Raw genomic sequence first — 9,204 nt, 5'->3', positions numbered from 1 at the left:
TAAGAAAAATAAGGAGAAAATAATATATGTTGTTGATTTTGTATTGATAATCAAATAGTGTGTGAGTTGTTAAAAAGAAGATAGTTATTTTGCTTGGTTGCTATGACAACAAAATAATAATGTTCATAAAGGATTTTGAGAATACAAGGTAATGTTGTTAGAAGTGACGTGTCTAATTTAATGTAATTTGATCGTATTAACATATCTAAAAATTACACGAACTGTGGGCTGAAATGTAACAAGAAGTTAATCGTTACATATAGATATAGATAGATAGATATAGATATTTCCAGTCGGTTTTGTTGTGTTAGAAAGAAATTGGAAATGAAACTATTAAATTCAATGCTTCATTCAATGATTTATTTGTCTATATAAACAAAATACATTCCTTTTGAGTTTACAGAACGACAGCTGTTCCAGGAGCAGGTTCAGTGTTAATGTTATAGATGGCATAAGGTGTGCTGCCTGGAAGTGGAGCAACATGAACAGAGCCTAGAGTTTCCGCTATGTATCTGCAAAAGAAGGAAATCATACAAATCAATATGATACAATCGTTTCAAACTATTTTTATGACTCATGTGGTTTTTGCAACTAGATAACTTGACTTACTTACTATTCCTAGTTAGATGTCCCACGACTATGTCTTTTAGGCTCAATGAGATGTGTAATTATTGAAAGTGAATGATTATGAAAGAATTGGTGGAACGGGAATACAATACGAAACGGGAGAACCCCGAGAAAAGCCACGTATACGATGTTGCCCATCTATTTAAAATGTATTTCTTGAACATTACGACTTTTAAGGAGAAAAAAATTTCAGATACAAGATCAATAATGTAAGCTGTTACATGTTCAGTAACTCTTATCATTTATAAGCCAATTTTCGTATCTCTTGAAAGAAAGTTGCTCCTTTGACGCTACAATTTCAAGTATTATTTTCGGTGGGAGCTCTTGTAGTTCAAATTCTACATTAAGCTCTTGGGCATCGTCTTATTTAGCATTGGTTCTCAACCAACCATGTTGACAAATGGAAATGATACGCAAGGAAAAGTTCAGTTTAACACCCTATAGGTTATTCTGGTTTCCTATAGGCTAAATGCGAAATTATGACGCAATGTAAATGTAAGGTGATGAAATAACGGTAATTGGTTAAATCCTGTTTCAGTACAAGTTCTTCGTGACAACTAACAAATAACGTATTATGTGTTGGAAGCTGTGCACAAAGAAAAAAACGTATGTGGCGTACGTAAAAACGTAAGTTACACGTATAGTATAAATCCTGTAGTTTTTGGACCTTACATACTATAGGTAACATCCTGCATCCTTACGACTATAGGTAACATCTTGCATCCTTACGACTATAGGTAACATCCTGCATCCTTACGACTATAGGTAACATCCTGCATCCTTACGACTATAGGTAACATCCTGCATCCTTACGACTATAGGTAACATCCTGCATCCTTACGACTATAGGTAACATTCTGCATCCTTACGACTATAGGTAACATTCTGCATCCTTACGACTATAGGTAACATCCTGCATCCTTACGACTATAGGTAACATCCTGCATCCTAACGACTATAGGTAACATCCTGCAGCTAACTTATAATTGAAAACGTATGTTTTATAGTACTTCCCGCTTAAGTGTTTCATCTATTCGTACTTTCCGTAGGAAATAAAGAAATGTACATAGACGGTGAGGATCTCACATACAGATGGACGTATATAACATATAGGTGACAAACAACGTACATATACATATGTAATATACGGAAGACTTATATGTCATACATTCTGCAACGGCATGATGTAACATCTAAGAAGGAAAAGGACAGTACGTATGTAGCATATGAATAACGTATGCTCTGTACATATTTTCGTAGTATAATAGCAAATTATTACTTAATTTCGCTTTTAAATTATATTAATATATACATGTAAATTACGATATTTACATTTTAATATGCAAATCACGTTGGTGGGCCTGGCCGCTTACAGTAGTAAACATGTGTATCCCATATATTTCTGCAATATAGCGCTGTCCGGATAACGGATTTTCCCCAGTGTAATGTTCCGAGATCCAACATGTGATCCTTCGCTCTAGATTTCACGGACATCTAACTCACTGTGTCCCCTCCCCTTACGATAACTAAATAAAGTTTTACTATAATAATGAGAACTATAGTAATGTTTGCTTATTTATTTCATTTACATTTACGATCTTATAGTTTGTTTTTTGTGCAATATATCGTCCAAATGCTACAAATTTATATATATTTTTAAGTGTTAGTGAAAATTTAAAGTTTTACTAGTGAATCAATGAATTACAATACACAATAATGAATTACTAATTTTATATGCATATTTAAATGATTTCTATAAGAACATGATATGAAGAAACATAAGCAAATTATATGGGCCGACTGGAAATGGTGTTAGGACCCCGAAAGAATGCGGAATCTATGAATAACTAAGACAATATTAAATAATATTGGAGAAGGTTAACACTGGTTACTTAAAATATTAAAATGTATTTCTCTTTGACTACTTGCTCTATGAAGTCTTTTAGTTCAACGTTCCACGATTATGCTCGTAAGGTTAAGTGAGACGATGAAAAAAAGCAAGTGAATGATGATTGGTGGAGTGAAAAGTAGGAGGAAACGTTGGTACCTTGAGAAAACCCATGGACACCATGTTGTCGTCCACAACAATACTTGGCCGGGAATTGAACCAAGGAAACCACCTATCAGAGGTAAGCACTCTACCACTTAGCCACTGTGCCCCCTCTACTTGCTCTAATGGATAGATATATTTTACTTGATGTGTTTACAATATGTGAACTACGGCAATTATTGTGTTTGACTACGAAACAAATTAATTATTAATCAATTTTATTTAGAAATAAATATAGGGGGAATAAAATCAGCAAGGGAGTGGGAGAGAAAGTTTACTATAGGTCCCATGCACCCTAAGAAAAATAGGACCACCACGCTTTAATGTTTCTCCGCTGCTGATTTGTTTGGAACTTAACATTCTTTGATGCATTTCTTACAAGTATAATGGTTAAAGTGATATAAGAAAGGAAGTGCAAGAAATGGTATTGTTGCTACACATTAAAAAATATATGATGAAGAAAATAATTTACCAACATGAAATTATACTGTAGTTTATAATACTAGAAAACTATTATTAGATAGAAAGCATAACTAGTCCTACTATGAGAACGATATACTACAGAATTACAAGTAATACGGATAAAAACAAACCAATAAAAATAGTAATTTATTTAAGTTAATCTTCTTGGATTATTACAGCATAATACATAAAATTATTATGTTGTGGAAATTGAAAAATTAAAGCTACTTTACTACATCAGTACTATTATACAATCCGCGGCAAAAAACCTGCAACATGAGGATGTAAGTTTATTGTGAAACTACGCCTAACAGCACAGGGAATAAACATAACGCTTAAGTAGAACGAATCACGCCAGAATAAACCTCGGCCTCCCCCCGTGCACACTTATTTTGGAGGAAAAGACTTCGTCATTTCACAATAAACTTATATGCCCATGTTGCAGGTTTTTTGCCGCGGATTGTACAAATAGACAAAACATATTTATTATACAGTATTTAATTAATTGGAAATTAGGTCATAAAATATCTGGGTACTTACAATTATTTTCTTACTAAACTGTTAATAATATCGGATATTCAAGGTTCGCGTTTTTTTAATAATCGTTTAGTATTTTAACTAAAGTAAATGTAATTTATTTTAGCGTTATTGGAGTTTTAGATAAATGTAATTTAGTTTTGCGTGAGTGCATGTCATGACATGTATACTCCGTGACCCACATCTTATTACCATATGCAGAACTTGAGTTCGGATACTGGATGTGATTTTTAATATTCTTCAGTATGGCACTTTTTGCAGCTGTTGTTATAACTACTTCATTAATAATTTTCTTCCATTTCTGTGTTTAGAGCAATGATTCTCAACGTTTTTTGACTGACGACACTATTCTAATAATAATAATAATAATAATAATAATAATAATAATAATAATAATAATAATAATAATAATAATAATAATAATAATATCTATTAGAATAGTGAAACCAATTAATTTCTATAATGACTCTATATAGCACTGGATATTATTACTACCGCTGAAGGTGTTGACTGTTATAGTCTGTCTCGATTTTAACTAAATACTATTAAACTCTTCATGATTTTTAAATTCTAAAATTTCGCGATACACCTTCAGGGACTGTGTGACACACCCGTGTGTCGCGACACATCGGTTGAGAACCACTGGTCTAGATTCTAGAACATTTTCATTAGTTCTAAATTTGTTGCTTATTATTTTTATGAATTTGTATAAATATTCAGTTATACAGGGTGTCCGAGAAGTCCTTCCCTGATTACAGAAATTGATAACTCAGGCTAGAAATAAGATAGAAATATGAAACTGGTGTTGAATTGTTTACAAACTATCAAAGTTTTTGTCTGTGTTAGGTTTGTTCTGTTTTACCAAGTCTCAATTTTGTTTGTTTTAGGTTTGTAGTACGGTCGTTGCATCGATCCCTCCAGTGATGTTGGCTAATGTGTGGATGGAAATTGAATATCGCCTAGATGTGCTACGTGCTACCAAGGGTGCTCATGTGGAAGTGTACTGATGTGACCAAAACTTTTATAGTTTGTAAACAATTCAACACCAGTTTCATATTTCTATCTTATTTCTAGCCTGAGTTATCAATTTCTTTAATCAGGGAAGGACTTCTCGGACACCCTGTAGTTATTGGAAAATTGACAGTAAGCTTCCTTTATTTATTCAGAAATATCATAGTTTATATATTTTTAAAAATATATAAATGAGTTTTTCAGTACTCGTAGAATGACAATCAAGGTGTAACTACGTAGGGCCGTCGTGTGGGTGCAGCGACCGGGGCGATTGCCTTGGGCGCCGCGACAAGGGGTGCGCCGGGACAACAAATCGACAAAATTAAAGGAATTCAGATTATATTGGTAAACGAAATTTTTGTTAAAAAATTAATGTTAATTCAGATATTTTAATAATTATCAGGCTACAACTAAGTAAAATTTATTTATTTATTTCATAAGGACCACACAACAAACTTAAAGCCCAGTTATAGTGTCGTGTACATAATTATCTAACATACACTGTTATACATACACAAATATAAGTAATTTAATTATGCAGAAGTTATTGAATGACAATTGTTTTAAACTTGTTTTCGGACATACTGTACTATAGGAAATCTAATCATTTCTTCATATGAAGCACATATTCTCCACAGAGGATATGTCCCGCAGTGTTTGATGTTCTAGTCTTGCCTATTGGGACACGTAATATGCTTCTGAAACTAATTCTGGACAGTCAATTTTACCGTTTAATAATTTATGTAAGAACAACAGATCAAACACCAATCTCCTTTCTTCTGTTTGAAAATTAAAATTCGTTACTCATTTCTCATAGGGGATATATTTTAGGTAGAAAGCGATTTTCTTGTATGCAAGCATTTTTAAAAAAATAAGTTATATATTTTCTATTGCATCAGAGTATTTAGTGAGATTTGCTGTCCAAATAGTACAACAGTATTCTAATTTTGACGTCGCATACGAAAAATATAACATTATAAAAGTTGATTCTTTGTAGAAATTCTGTCCTAGTGTATAAATTAAACCTAGGTTTCTATATGCACTACTCGTTATTGCGTCAACGTGTTGAACAAAGGTTAATTTACTATTAAATATAACTCCTAGATCTTTGATAGTATTTGGGGTAGACAAGGAAGTGTCACTTGTGGTATAAGTAAAGTTAATTGCATTTTCTTTCCTCGTGAAAGATATAGATTTACATTTGGATACATTCAAGACTAATTTATTCTTATCACACCTAATTTGAATTCTCTCTCGATCCTGTTTCACGCAGTCATCAATTTAACTTACTTTGGAGTATAATTTGAGATTGTCGGCAAAATGAAAAAACTTGAGAAGTTTTAATGCACAGAAAAATATCATTAATAACGAGAAGAAAAAACGGGCAATTTAGATTAGATACTTGCGGCACTCCCGATAGAGTATTGAACCTGAAAATTACCGGTAATGTAAAACATCGTTTAGGGTTATTCAACTGGAACTTTCTCCAGCACTCTGTAAGAATTTTTTAAATCTTGGAATTTAATATTTGTATCATTATTTGTATATTCTATGCTACTACTATGTTGATGTGTATCAAGTTCAAAATAAACAAGAATGGCACTTGATTTCAAGAATTCAAAATTGTGTTTTTATTAAGTTCTATCTTTTAACTACGAAAGCCATTCACTTTTAAATAATACCTAAATCTTTTATCTTACATTATGATATAAATATAATAAGACAGTGACATAACAAGACAAGTTGGAGCCTTTGAAAGCAGAAGATTGAGTACTACCTGCCGAACATTATGGGAACAAAGTACCGAAGAATATATATTTACTGTTTCATTTTAAATTTTCATTATAACAGTTATTCTGAATTGTTCAAAATATTAGATGAAGTTCAAGGAAAATATCCATATTTATATCATATCCATATCCATATTTAAATCTAGGAGTACAGAATACACTCTGGTTGTTTTTCACAACACACTCGGGGGTGCACCTGGAAATTCTCGCCCCAGGCGCTTAAAACACACGCGACGGCCCTGACTACGTATTATTTCTCCTATTGTTTAAAATAGTTTTGTAATTTCTTTTGAGTTTAAAATATCCCTGTATTATCATTCAGACCAAAAATAAGGATGAGAGATTAATTTTGAAGTGAGTTAATAGAAGTTAGTTTTAAACATGAGAACACATATAATAAATTGTACTTTTGCTTGAGTACTTACCCTGGTGGATAGTACAGAGTTTCATATTGAACTACGGGAAGCGAACGGAGTTGATACACACTGGCAAGTGAAACAGCTGATACAGCGCAAACGATCAAGATGCACTGAAACAAAAGGGAAAATTTAAGTGAGATATCCTTTAAATCTACTTTACCATTGATGACATATTTATTTTACCATTACCATTACCATTGCCATGGTTAAGAAAAGAATTACGTAATTATGTAAATTTTGAATGAAAAGCGTTGTTTGGAACTGACATTGCTAAAAATTGTCATTTGTTGATCTAATTCAATGTGGTCCTACATATTAACTATTCCTAATACCTAAATAATCAGCAATTGATGAAATTACGGATTTTTCTTTTCTTTTTTTCCTTTTCTTTTCCGTAGATGGTAGGCCCTCTTCAGTAGTATTTTATTAATAATACGTATTTTATTGTATATTGGATGCTCTATGAGAATTTCAAATTATCTGTGTTGAAAAGATAGATCATAAATAATCACAACAGTAAACTGTGAGATAATATTGAAACCAAATAATATTACAGAAAATATAAACAAAATTTTAAAGAGAAGGCGAATACTTGTAATATACTTGTATTCAAGAGGAACTTTCGTAATAAAAAGGTGATGGGTAAGTCCAATCTCCCGTGTACCGTATTTTGCTGTACCCCATAGAATAGAAAGAATTTTACAATATAGAGATATTTGTCCTCCTTGCTAGTACGATCATCTTCGCAAAAGTGGTCCCGGATTCGATTCCCGGCAAGAGATCGGCCCATGTCTTATAGCTTCTAGTGAAGTAAGGACGCTAAGCTAATATATATATATATATATATATATATATATATATATATATATATATACCTAACATGAAGACGTTCGATAGTAAGATTGTTGTTTATGCTAAGGAATACGAGAGCGATTGGTTAATTTTTTGAGTTATATTTCTAGTGAGTACTTCTTAAACGTAGACTTCAAGCTACGACCGCTGCACTTGACTATCCACAAACCATCATTTAAAATAATCCTTACAATATCAGTCTTTCCCACCATACTATTTCGCCTCTTTTTAAGAGAAGTGGATTAAAAGGATTAAAGAGCCCTGATTATGATTACTTTTCAATAACGGGTGTTATTAACTTTTCTAGCCCTGCAATACGTTGAAATCACTCTGCGATAGTTAAACTTTTTGTTTTCAAACCCAGATATCTGAAGTCAACACAAAGAATCATTCTTTTGTATTTTTAACATGTCACTGACTTTAAGGAGGAAATACTATTTTTACAAAAAAAAAGTTCTTTCCATCCATGCGGAATATTTTTGTAGCTTGCTGAACGTGCTGTCTATTTGAAGGAGAGCCTATCTAAAGACAGATCTTAACTGTTTGACTATCGACTATCAACCCAATGGCCAAGTTTGAAGAAGCGCATTACTATAATCATATATATATATATATATTATAAAGATTTCAGGTTTCTAAATATTTTAAGAACATGAAATATATTTTCATAATTCTGGAACATTTCCGTCACGTTATAAATTGTACTGTTCTAGCTATATTAGGAAATTCTTACCAGAAAAAACTTCATGTTGACTACAGCTGACGTCTGTAAGACTGAAGAATACAACTAGTGATCTCTAACAATTTGGATCTATATAAATGAAAGCTAAATACCCAAAGGTAATATACTTGGATTTTTTTTTGAAGATATGGCATCTTTTGTTTACAATATTCGTGTTCATTACTGGTAGCTGTAGGAGATTCAATCTTCCTTAATTTGTGTTGATGGGCTTTTTGTCTACGTACTGGAACTGTCGATTTAACAAAATGATAAAAGGTAATGCTATTTAGTATCTCTGTTAGTTAATCTTTTTAATAATTAACTAATATACTCAAAGCGTTAAAAAAGAGCTTTCCAGATAAACATAATAACATAATTCTGACACTTTATCTTGTGTGCAAATTATCTTGTATTTTTTAGTGAATTTTATCTTAATTCTGTACATTCATTTGCGCTCTACTTCAGAGCGATCCTTTCTAACCGAAAAATATATGAAATACTCCATATAACGTGCAGTGCTGTGGGATACTCAATAAAGGCATCTACTTACCAACTATTCAGCCCGGATTCAATTTTTGCTGGGAACAAATTTCTTTATTCGTTCTACCCTTGTTCCAATAAGTTAAAGGATTCATGCACCCTCTGTAAAACAAGTCTCTTCATGAGAACGTATGAAGCTTTGCTTAACTCATTCAGTCCTTAGGACTCCTATGGCCTGTTCCAAATTGAGGAAGG

The 9,204-nt window shown here is 32.3% G+C and overlaps 1 long non-coding RNA gene across 1 annotated transcript; it reads right to left on the bottom strand.

Annotated features, from left to right (window-relative positions):
- Positions 1 to 338: 338 nt before the first annotated feature.
- Positions 339 to 8,618, bottom strand: LOC145686303 (uncharacterized). The gene is made up of 3 exons (XR_014131582.1): positions 8,482 to 8,618; positions 6,903 to 7,006; positions 339 to 512 (listed from the first exon to the last, which is right to left on the bottom strand). It is a non-coding gene; the product is annotated as an uncharacterized LOC145686303 (long non-coding RNA).
- Positions 8,619 to 9,204: the final 586 nt, after the last annotated feature.

Source organism: Thermobia domestica, chromosome 1 (genome assembly GCF_964235325.1).
Source record: "Thermobia domestica chromosome 1, izTheDome1.hap1.1, whole genome shotgun sequence".
In the NCBI taxonomy this organism is placed as follows: Eukaryota; Metazoa; Arthropoda; class Insecta; order Zygentoma; family Lepismatidae; genus Thermobia; species Thermobia domestica.
Note: the sequence above shows the minus strand (reverse complement) of the source record. Positions and strands in the feature narration are given on the sequence as shown.